Raw genomic sequence first — 12,784 nt, forward strand, 5'->3', positions numbered from 1 at the left:
CTCTTTTTGGTGAGTATTTTAGTATTTATTAGACCTTCGTCGCTTTGATGTTGCATTTGTAAAGTGTGCTTGTATTTTGTAACGTCCTAAACAAGCCTCAAGCAGATCGCTTGAATATACCAAAGTGAAAAAGCTCGCTACGGGCTTCAGATATACTTTATACCTCTACGGGGTGCAAATTCACCCCGCATTGAAGTCACTTCGTATACGCTAGATTTGAGTTAATTACACGTGTAATAACGTTACTGATGGGCAAATGAGCAAAGTACTTCAATTTAATACGAATATTGCGAAATTCAATGTAAATAATATTTGCGCTCGAATAAATAGTTCTGATTTACAGAAAAAACTTTCGAACTAGCGCAGTAGGTGAGAGAGAAACATCACGAACAGCTAGTTTCAGGTATTATTGATTATTGAAAAATTTCTGTGTCAAATTGAATGCCGTTTTTGTAAGTAAGTAAATTGCTAAAATTACTTGAAATTTTGTTGTCAATTTAAGTATATTACGATTCTAATATGATTAAAAAAACAAAAAACGTTGGACCGATTTACTCGAAATTTGGTAGAAATGTTTTTTGTATATCTCTTTATGGTGGAAAGCACGGATTGAAAACAAAACATTTGTTTCTATTTTTTTTAAATTCGGCAAGTTCAAAAAACAGGGGCACAAAAAAAAATTCTTTTTATTATCGTCGGCATTTTGTGGAGAAATTTTTGTTCTTTTCGTTTTGTGCTCCGGACTATTCAGACGTCTTTACTAATAAGGAATTTCTTTGGTTTTTTTTTTTTTTTTTGTTTAGTTTCGGAATACTACAAGATTCAAAAACACGTTGACCAGGGCGCACCTTTTTTTTTTTTTTGTAGCCTCCACTTTACCAGCCTGCGAATTTTTGTATTTTTACAAAATACTTTAAATCCTTTTAATCCTTTAAATCAAAAGAATAAGCTGAAAGTTTTTGATCATTTTTAAGCATTTTGAAATAAAACATTAATACCGGAAGTTTGCTGATGAATCGAGTATTTTTTAATTTCGTATTTTCAAAGACAATGTTCACAGCTCACGATTATAATAGTTTTTTAAACACTCAATTTTTACGTAAAAATTGACAAAAATATCGACGTTTGGAGAACCAAATTCCGTAATTTCGTGCATTTCTAGGTAGAATACCAGCGTCTATACATATAATAATTTAGGGGTAATAAGAAAAGGCGGTGGATTCAAACAACTCTCGTACAGGAAGTGGATTAACATACGGGGTAAAAGGTGGGGAAAAAGAGAAAGATAGTGAGAGAGAGAAGAGACTGAAAACGGGCGAAGAAGCAGAGGCGAAGGAAGACTGGCTTGGCGGCTGGCAATTACTTTATCCGAGCCAGGCGTTTTAATGCATTTTATGGACCGGTTGAGTAACTTCACCTCGTATTAAAAGGGTCAGCAGCTCGTGGAGGAGGAGGGGTGGAGGGGTGGAAAGGGGGCTGCGCATTGTTCATCGGCGATTAAGTCCGTTTACTTGCTGTTCTGCGGAGAGAACTCGCACTGTTCACGGAACTTCCGTTTCGTTCCGTTTCGTTCCGTTCCGTTCCGTTTCTCTCTCTCTCTTTCTCTTTCCATTTTCCATCCACTTTTCCAGCAGCTCGGCTACGATGCGAATTAAGCCAGTGACTAGACTGTATAAGGTTTCGGGGGCTCTTTAGTCTTACCTCACATCTACCGTATAGCTGTAAAATTTCAAGTCAACGGGTTAACTTGATGGAATATACATATAACGACGGATTTTTTCAATTCTTTGTCATTTTACCCCTGAGGAGAAATAAGTTACCTCGATTTAAGATTGTTCGTTTTATTGAGTTAGTTTGAGAACGAAGAACTCCTGCTGTTATTCAAACGATACGTAGAGGAACCAATAAAATAGGTTTTGTTGGAGTCCATTCACCTGAAACTGATATCCCTAATTTGATACAAATATCATGACTTCAGGTCAACGATTTCGATTCAGTTAGTTTGTCAAAACCAGTTAGTCGAGCGAATTCTTTGATTCAACAAAAACCGTTCTTGTCGTGAAGTTCGAGTAAAGCATTGATTCGAGTGAACTGGTCGATATGTTTCCAAAATTGAGTCAACTAAACATCATTTCATTCAAAGTTTCATGCATCGTTCCTCCGAGTCGCACGTTTCTCGACGGAAATACATGAAATAAAATAAGCACATGAATCTAGCCAACAAAAAATTTATATCAATTGAAAGCCATAGTTTGTTGATGTAACAGGAGCTTGTTTGTCGTAACTGGTTGAATCAGTCGCACCAATTTGTTTGCGAGGTAAAAGAAAGACCTCATGCTTCGAAACAAGTAGAGAATATATTCATCCTGAACATCGGTATGCTTGTACTATAAACGGCCACTTGGCGGTGAACTTTTTCACTGCGGAAGTAGCTTCGGAGATAGTTATAAAGCCGGGTAGTCGGCTAGGAAGTCAGATACGGAAGACGTAGGATAAATTTGACATCGGACGAATTACAAACAAATAAAGCGTAATACCGAGTTCAGAGTCATCGAAATTGACATTAACTTCGAACAGACAAAAACTATTGACACACGTTCAATCTATACTTCTGCATATACAACAACAAGTTTTTCGGACTTCACCCATTAAATGTATCCAGTAAATTCCACAAAATTCTGAGGCAACAGAATTATAAATGATATGATTCGAAGGATACCTTTTGTGCGCTTGAATAACTTTATTCTTCCATATCAATGCAAAAGACTTTTCTAAGAACAAATGTCGTTACCTGTTTCAACCATTGAACTCTTGACTCAACAAGACATCTGTTACAACAAGTTCAATTTGATTTGATACAAAAATTGCATATTTTTAAAAGAAAAAGATTGATGTGCTTTCAATGAAATTTTTCGTCATTCCAATCACACATTTTGTTGATACAAAATTTACATTATCGCAAGAAACTCACGGCATGTTATCTTAAATAAATCGATAGTCAGTATGATAATTAAAAAGTTTGATACAGTTCTACATTAATTTGTCACGAGTATAGTTCATGATTTCATTTCTTTCCTAACACGGTGAGAAAACGGAAGAGGGAAGTGAAGGGAAAAATCTCTGTTGAAAAAATAATACAGTTTCGAGAGTTTGACACGTTTTACGAAAGTTTGTTTGTCACGTGGCGTATGAAGTAGTATTACGTACCTACATAAAAGCAATTTAACCAAGTTAGATCCAATTGATGCGTGTTTTCGCACAGAGGATGGCAACATCGCCGAGGCTAAAGGAGCAGGGGGATAGAACGGTGCCTCGCAGACTATAGGAAACTTTTACGAGTTCATAAAGTTGAACTTTTTAGTACTTCCGCACGCAAAGTATGCGCCAAGCTATTGGGATTACAGCGTTCCTTTTCATCGCGATGGGGTGAAGCAAATAAAACAGTGAATAAAGAGAATACGGGAAATGGAAAAAGGAAAAATGAGGCTCTTCCTCATAGACTGGCAGAAGCTTCTCACTTACTGAATCTATTTTTACAGATTTATCTACTCGAATGTACCTTAAGTTGAGAGATAATTGTGGAATTAATCTCTTCTTAGCTCGAGAAACAATTAATGGAGACTCATTAAAGAATGATATTGAAATGCTTAGAAGTGAATTTTATCAAAACGACACTCCTTGATAACGAAACAAATCTTTTCGTATTACAGAGATCGCAATAATTTTATGATCTTTTTAGCGCCAATGTAAGCGTCAAAAATGATTTTTCTGTATATTTTTAGCACCCGAATTCTTTCTAGTCGTTTAGTTGATATAAATTTTTTTTTATATATGTTATATGAACTTGGATTATTCAGGAGAAAACTTCTTCTTTTTGAAAAATGAGCCATACCGATAAACTCGTAATTATATAAATTTGATATTCTTCTTCGATCTTATATTCGGTTTTTCAACCCAACTCATCAATATTTTCTAAAGTTTCAGTTTTCTAAACACCGACGAATAATTTTTCTTCATTTTGCTCATTTATCGAAAAAAAAAACGAACGTGACATTTTTATCGATAATCTAAAATCTGTGAACCTCTTCACACTTTGATTTCGGATGAATCTCAGAATCGTCATTAATCCAACGTAACACGTCACGGTTTTCCATTATAGCATTTACGACTCATGTAACCCATTTGGCATTTCCTTTGCGGCGTAAAATCTGCGATTTGGACGCGCGTCGTTAACTCCTTTCTGCAGTAATTATTCAACGTTGCGTGCAGAGCTGCAACGACCCTTGGAAGCCTTGCATTGTCCGAAAATCCTGCGTTTGAATAATTCTCTGTAAATTTTGAAAAATGCTCACGAAATATGCACGCTTATATTCGCGAATACGACGTGTAAGTATTCCAGCCTCATGAATGCAAGGCAATCCAAAAGACCAATCTCTTCGCTCGAGTTTCTGGCCAACCGGAAAACCTGCATTTATGTATAAGGTATTCTACGCTAACTTGACTCTGTACATCTGACTGGATCTGTACAGAAAAAATTTCATTTCGGATAGTTTATTCGCTACGTAAAGTGCGAGTAACCAGAATCAAACAAAGATTTTCTGAAACTCATTTCACTTTCGGATCTAGATCTGTGTTTCTTGGTTACGATGAAAAAAGGTAATAGCTTTAAATAAATGAGAATAAAATTCCAAATTCGGTAGTCTTACAAGAGTTACTAAACTTGATCGAAAAAAACTCCACCATTAGCGAACAACTACAATTGGCCATATTTTCATTATTTCATAATCTCAGAAGGTTACTCAGTTTCAATTCCCTCTTAACAAACTTGTCGGATTCAACATGGCGGATCGAAATTCAAAAGTCATTCAATTCAGTAAAAAATTCAGTGCCCAGCGTTTTTCGAGGCTACGGAATGCGAATCTGAACTTGAAATTCCAAAATCAAAATGATGAATCCAATGCGGCAACATAAAGCAACTTTTGGGATTTGGGTCTACCATACTAGATCCGCCATTTTGAATTTTTCAATTTCGAACTGAGATTCGTAATCAGTGACCTCGAAAAATCTTCGCTAAAAAGTTTCACCGACTTCTTAGATTTTGGTCCCTCATATTGGATCCAACCTTTTAAATTTTCAAATTTCGAGTTTAGAATCGTAATCAAAGACCCAAAAAAGCCATTCCTGTCAAACATCATCAAAATCCGTTCCATAGATTCAACGTGCCGTTGAAAGGGTTAAATAGGGAAATCCACCCTCTTGCACGCACTGGTTAGAGTTAAGATAAAAATTCAAACAAAATAAGAAATTATTTTCTAGTTATTTGTGGCCGATTTTGGGGGGTGAGCCGGTCGAAATTTAAAAATGACCTTTTCAAGGACCACCCTAACCTTTTTTCGCTCAAAATGAGGGAGAGCTCAAAGTGGGGAAGGGGGGGGGGGGGGAGGAATCCTACAAAATCTCACCGAATCTAATTAAAGGGAGGGGAGGTTACTGGAAATCTCACATCAATTTTTTCATTCAAAAAACAGCCATTATTTAATAGGTATTTAACAATATGCAAGAAAATGTATGAACATATGAAATAAATGTAATTATTCAAAATTGTCGGGTGAATCGCACGCGAAGAGGGGGGAGGTTCAAAATTAAAAAATAAATACCTCGCGTAATGAACCCTTGGCGTAAGGTCATTGACCTAGCACCATTTGACTTTAATTTGGTCCAATGTTCCGGAATTTAGATGACTTTCTTATGGAAAAAAAGATTTTTACAGATTCTTCGGACCCCGGTTCTCCGAGGGTTAATGGATATCCTCTTTACAGAGAAACCCCTCTTGAGCTCGAGGTAGACGGAAAAGTATAAAAGAGAAAATTTCTATTTGAAAGATACCTAATTCGGCGAAGCCGCTCTCCGGTTAACGTGTCTTGTACCTCACATAACAAGGGTTGAGACTCGCGCGTTTTCGTAAAAGGGAAAATAAGCGGGGTAGGCATAAACATTCGGGGGGGGGGGGGAGGGCTAGAGGGAGGGAGTCAGTTCTCCGTTCTGCATCCAAAACCGGAATAACGTCTGTCGGTTAATTAAAGGTATCTCAGGTAACACTCGAAAAGAGGCGAGGAGAGGAGAGGAGAGGAGAGGAAAGCTGGCCGGCAACCGGCTGTGGAATGGGGTTGGTTCGGCTGCTCCGAGTCGAGAGCGCCTTTTAATCAATGCCGGACCTCGGGGCTGGCTGCAGGTTTCGCTACTTTCGTACCTGAATAATTCAACGCCAGCCAACCGCCCGGTATTGTTCGAGACTTCACTGAATATCCAAGAGAGGGAGAGAGAGAGAGAGAGAGAGAGAGATAAAGGCCGCCTGGAGAGTCAAGAGTTGTCACTATACATTGTAGCAGAGACTTAGCTTATAATCTAGCTTTCGGTTTGTGCAATGGTTAAGGGGTCGATAATATTGCCGATAAAACATAAATTTCCTTCACTGTTCAACGGACAAAAACAAATACTTGTAGGTACTGTATAACCCAGTGGTTAAAACCAGAGTCGGTTTTGTTTTTACGAACGATTTTTATCCACCACTATTCATCACGACTAACTGACTGACTGACTGACTGGCTGAAGTCGACGAGCTTTTCGATATTTATTGACAATTTATATAGTTGTGCAAACAACAATTATCATCTCTGAGTGTACCTATAGGTATGGATTTTCTCTTTACAAATCACTTTGTGCGCACTTGTTTATTTAATCATTTGTTTACATTCAATTTTACCGAATGAAACGAGAGTCATCGGAACCAGTGATGATGTATGTTTATTCTTTTGAAGTGAACGTTATTCTATACAATTCAATCAATTTTTCACAACACGCTGTTATTGACGTTAGGTTTTGGTTTAGTGCAACTCTAACGATTTAAGGGGGTGATTTGGTCTAGAAGCATTTTTTCTAAGTGTGAGAAAACAGAAATGAAAAACATTTTTTTACAAGACTTTTATTGATGTTTCAAGAATATAAGAAAAAATAAATAAAATAAAGAAATAAAATAAAATCAAAAATACAAAAAGAAAGGCGCGTCCTGGTTGACATGTTTTTGACTCTTGCAATCTTCCAAAACAAAAAATCCAAAGAAATTCTTTATCAGTATAAAGACATCTCAATAGTCTGGAGCATGGAAGGAGAAAAAAAAAATATATTTTTTACAAAATGCCGACGATTTGAAAGAAAAAAAAATTTTGATCTCTCCGAATTTTTTAAAAGCAGTAACAAATTTTTTTTTTTTGAATTCGTGCTTTCAAGCATAGAAGGATATACAAAGAACATTCCCACCAAATTTTAACTAAATCGGTCCATCAGAACTTGAGATGAAAGTGGAATTGACGATCAATCATCAAAGTGAGTGAAGGCTAAACTGCTTCATCCTTAATTCCGCACAATTTTTCTCATTTGTCTCTGAATTCTGGGCAAAAAATTTCAATAAACTATAACTTTTCATCAACTTTGGTGATACAAAAACAGAGGTATTGATCTCCTTCGAAAATCACGTTTTGCTAACTTTAACGAATCTTTACGTTTTCGAACTTCTTCAATCCGGAATAAAGTTTTTTCAGAAAATCCCTTTTTCATGTCGATGAAAAGTATTGCAAAAACAATTATTTTTTTGGCTTGACCAAAAAAGAATTGTATATCCATTGCAATACTGGATTGACGCTGTAAAAATTCGTGAGCGTTAAAAAAACGCGTAACTCGCTCGACTAAAGGCACGTACGAAAATTGCTTGAGCAGATATAATTATTATTCATGCACCATCGCTTAGGCAAGTGACACGCGGTAATTGGGCATCTCATTTGAACCTCCGTTTTCCACAATGTAATACCGAGCTGGCTGCAGCAGCAGCTGCAGAATCACACACATACCGAGTATAGGCGTATGTCACGTATATGCACTTACACCATGTCGAGCATGGCTATTGCGGAACAATTAGCAGAAGCGCCAGCGTCAACCGCTTCCCTAATTATGACGAAATACTTGCGGCAACTCAAATTCCACAGCGTCGAATTCTCTATTCGAATTTATGCAGAGGAAATATATTACCGAGATATTAAAATTCTGGTTTTATTTTTACAATTTCGTAACTTAATCATGTCTTTTTACAAAATCGAAGAATACGATTGTCGTTCCATTCGACTAGTCAGAGCCAGAATAATGTCCATTGATTACAAATTCTACTTACAATTAATTGACTGATAGCACTGTTCTGCAACGAAATCCTCTTTCAAATAAAAATACGATAGAATTGAAGGTATAGAAATGCCGAATCTAGATCAGATTTACATTTTATGTAATCACGTATATATAACGTGATATGATTTTTTTTTATTGTTTAAAAATTAGAATTTGTCATTTTTAGGAGTTTTTTTTTTTTTTTTTTTTAAGAAAATGAAAACACTTGGAATAATTTTAGGTTGAGAGCTTCACTATTCATAGTTTCAAGAATATTGGAGAATTTTTTTCAATGACGAAATTAATAACAAAATTGCGGAATGGCGCATATCGTTTGCTACTTGTATACGTCATGCCACCATTTTGTCGTTAATTTTAAAATGAAAATTTTTGAAAATCTTCCTGAAACTATAAATAATAAAGCCCTTGAACACGAATTGATTTAAGCGTTTTCATTTTCTTCAAAAAAAATTTCCTAAATGTAGGGAATCCTAAGTTTCGAACAAAAAAAAAAAAAATCATATCACGTAACATATACGTAAGAGCATAAAATGAAAAGCTGATTTAGATTCGGTACTTCTATACTTTAATTTCGATCATATATTTGTTTGAAGGAGAATTTCGTTGCAGAACAGTGTAGCCATTGAGATTGAAGTCCGGTGAAAATCGTAGGAAATATAGGAAAACCGATGGAAATCGTTAAAAAGTGTATAATATTATGGAAAATTGACAAAAATCATAGCACTTTGCATAGAAGATTATAAATTTTTACAAAAAATTATAAAAATCTACAGTTTTCACATTCAAAATTCAAAAATCTAGGATTACAAATTTCTGCGAAAAAAAAATTATAAAAATTTACAATGTCAACTCGTTTACGTGGTCTACATCTAGTCAATCAAGGAAAAACTCAAAATGTTTGACGTTTCGGCCCTGAGAACATAATTACATAACAGAAAATAATATGAATCGTCGAAAAGTTTCTTTTACCGAGTTTCTTTCCAACTGCCTGGGTGAAAATGTTTTCTACGATATTTCACAAATTTTTTTCACGAACACTTGGGACACTTCCCACCATTTTGTAGAAAAAAAATTGTTTTGTTCAAAAAAATTTTTAAATATATATATAGTTTCTAATATAAAAACATGTGGATTTTTTTGAAAATTTGTTATTATTCGATAAGAAAATCTACACGATACTAGAATCTTTAACGAAAATTAACAATTCTCTCTATACAAAAAAAAATCATCAATATTTACAATTCTATATTCGCAGTAATACGAAGTATTCTAATTTCTGTAAAAATTCGTATTACTAGATATTTTCACTAGGGTGGTAGTAACTGATTGCAACAGGGTGCTGCTGGACGCACACTCACCTTACTCGAATTAGTGGAGCGAGAGAGAAAGAGAGAGAGAGAGAGAGAGAGGGGGGGGGGGAGGGAAAAGGAAAAGGAAAAAGAGAAGGAGAGACTAATGGGTACGTGTTGGTCTGAGTGGCTGGTGCCTCGGGGCTGAAATTGTGGACGGTATTCGAAAAGGGTTGTGCGACGGGCTGTGCCGACGACGCGTCAACATTGACTCAGTCGGTATATATAACAGTGGCTGCTCCAGCGGCAGGATATTACTTTTCGCAAAGCTGCAAGCTCTGAAAAGAGGAACGGAAAGCCCACCGATCTTGCTCGGAACGGATGCCGCCTTTCGTGTCCAAACTTGATGCACGCGCAGCTTGACAGTAATCTATTACTTGTGTGCAAAGGCATAGAGTTACTCGTAAAACCATTGAAATACCCAAGTGTTGAAATAATCTCATCAATGGAAAAGCTCCGTTTCGCTTTTACCAACAAACTTGAAATCTGAATAGGCTTACGTCAGGCGGACGATTTCTCTAGTCAAAACACCATCGAGACTATCAATTTTTTTGTGTCCTGGGTACAATCCGGGGCGAAAGTAACTCTTTTACGATCGATGGATGATAAAAATCAACTGCGCGGGCGGAAAAAAGTTACTACCGAACTTTTTTACTCGTTAAAAGTATGCTATAAATGAATCGAAAAAAGATATATAATATAGGGCAGCAGTCTTATAGCTCTCGCTTTGAAAAGCAATGATTTTTTTTTTTTTTTTCTCTCTCTAGATTTTTTTCAACACGGTTACAGTTTTCTAAAATTTTTTCAAACCATCTTACCGATCGATTCAATTTAAAAATCTGCAAGATATTCTGAAAAGTCATGAGTCGGATATCAAAATTTTCAAGCCTAGAGTCGAAGTCGGGAGATTTTTTCTTCTTACTGTTTTCAAACTTGAGAGAAAGAAAAAAAAAAAAAAAATTCGAACGAATTGGAAGCGGAAGCCGTTTTGCTGTTGATTGTTTGCCGAAACATTTTCGTATTTCACACCAGATCGTTGAGAATTTTTTCAGATTTTTTGCTAGACTCTTTTTTTTATCTTCATTTTGCTGATAAAAAAAAAATTGCAAATCGTCAAATTGTTCCGAAAAGTTTGAAAAAATCTTCAACAATCCGGTAAGACATGTGAAAATATTTCAGCGATGATTTATATACGTAGTAAAATGACTACCGCTTCTAATTTTTTTGAAAGTTTTTTCTTTTTCGGAAAAAAAGTTTAAACACACTAAGAAAGAGAAATCTCCCCTAACCTTAAAAATTTTTTATATCTGCGACATGATTTTTCTGAAATTTCTTAGATTCAAAAATTTTGTCGATCAATAAGACGGTTTTGAAAAATTGTAGAAAATTCGAAAAACGCGTTGAAAAAATTTAGAAAAATATTAATGCCTTTCGAAATTGAGAACAGTAACATAAAAAATATCAGGCTAAATCCGAGAGCTCAAGGAGTGTTCGTTACAATGTATTAAGTTCCTGATTACATACATATTTCAATTTATTGACTATTGTAATTTGATCCTGAACTTTTGTAGAAAAAAAAAAAAATGTGTGCATGTGTTGGAAAATATATGGTTTTCACCAAGGGCGAGGGGTTACGTTTTCCCTTGCTTACAGAATAAACTCTTACCGAAATGTTTTCTGGCACGGAGATGTATTTTTTTTTTTTTTTTTTTTTCACTAGTATTGATTCGTCAGAAAAACATTCCTTAGAAAGAAAAAAAAATACTCTTTGATTTGGAAACACGTTTCATCACTTACACTGTCATCTTTCACGTGTGAATGTGTGCGCGTGTGTGTGTGTGTGTGTGTAAGAAAAAAGTGTTGCGACCCGATAACTCCGAATGGATTCAAATGAAAGATGAAAGAAAGGAGAAAATCGAGTACTGGCTGGAGATGATCCTTGGGACTTTCCAAGCTACTACAGAATCCGATTAAAACGAGGGGAAAATTTTTTAAATTTGCAATAATTATTTCGTGTGTTGTAAATAATTTGACTAAATTTGTACGAAATTTTAGTTACACATCGAGTGTTCCGTAGGGACGTTATGGTAAAAAAAAAACTTTTAAAACTCTAGAGGTTCACAGATTTTACACTATTTCAGGTTATGGATATTTCGAATTCTAAACAAACGGCTACAAATCGATTGGATTGAATGAAATTTGCGAAGGAGATGAACTATTTTATCGAAATACGGTCCATTAATCGTCAGGTTTTTTTTTCTTTCATTACTCAACATAGCTTCAAAGAAATTCACAAGTCTCAAAATTTGTTGTGATTTTTTTTTTGTTTTTTTTTTTTTTTTTTGAATTCGTGTACGTGATCCTTTGTTTTTAATTTGCCACAATTCGCTGTTACTTATTCGGATTCAATTCATTCCAAAACTTTTGACTTGATTGTTGAAACTGTTTTTTTTTTTTTTATGCATATCATTAATTTTTCTCGCCGAAGAATTTTTTTCCCGCTCTTCTCCCTTCGAAAATCCGACAAACCGAACTATCGAGGACTTTCGTTACTTGTTTTTTTTTTTTTTTCCTTTCTTTTCCATTCGCTCGTCAAAAGGTTTGACGAAATTTTCCAAACGACTTGTCAATCATCGCGTTCCTCCGTAGCTCGAAAAAATATTCACAACGACACGGGCCGCAATGGCTCGAGAGCAAAGCTCTGCAGGCTTTCAGAAGTTTAGAGGGCTGAATAAAAAGCGCTTGCAAAAGGGGTTTTACTTTTTGTTTTTTAATTAGAAGGTAAAAGAAACCAGAAATATTTTTTACCTTCCTTTTTTCTTTCCCTTGTAATTAAGGCTCGAGGGGTGCGTGGAAGGTTTTTGGTACTCGAGTAAAAAGTACACAACCATAGGTTTATGCATATCTGTATATATGGACCATTCCAAGTGAAATCGATAAGTCATTCGCCTCGTGTCATCAGATTCTTGCATAAATTTTTTCTTTCGCATTGATACCACTTCGAAGTGAGCCTAATTTTTTTTTAAATAATTTTCTCGCTACTCCTCCAGGTGGCGCGACGATCGTTTTCGGGTGAAAAAAAAAAAAAAAAAAAAAAAAAAATCGTACAACTAAAAAAACATCATTTTTAAGTTTCCAAAATAAAAAAGAAAATATAAAAATCAAATCCCAATAGTCCTTACAGAAGGGGAGAAAAAAATAAA

The sequence above is a fragment of the Diprion similis genome, chromosome 7 (assembly GCF_021155765.1).
Source record: "Diprion similis isolate iyDipSimi1 chromosome 7, iyDipSimi1.1, whole genome shotgun sequence".
NCBI lineage: Eukaryota > Metazoa > Arthropoda > Insecta > Hymenoptera > Diprionidae > Diprion > Diprion similis.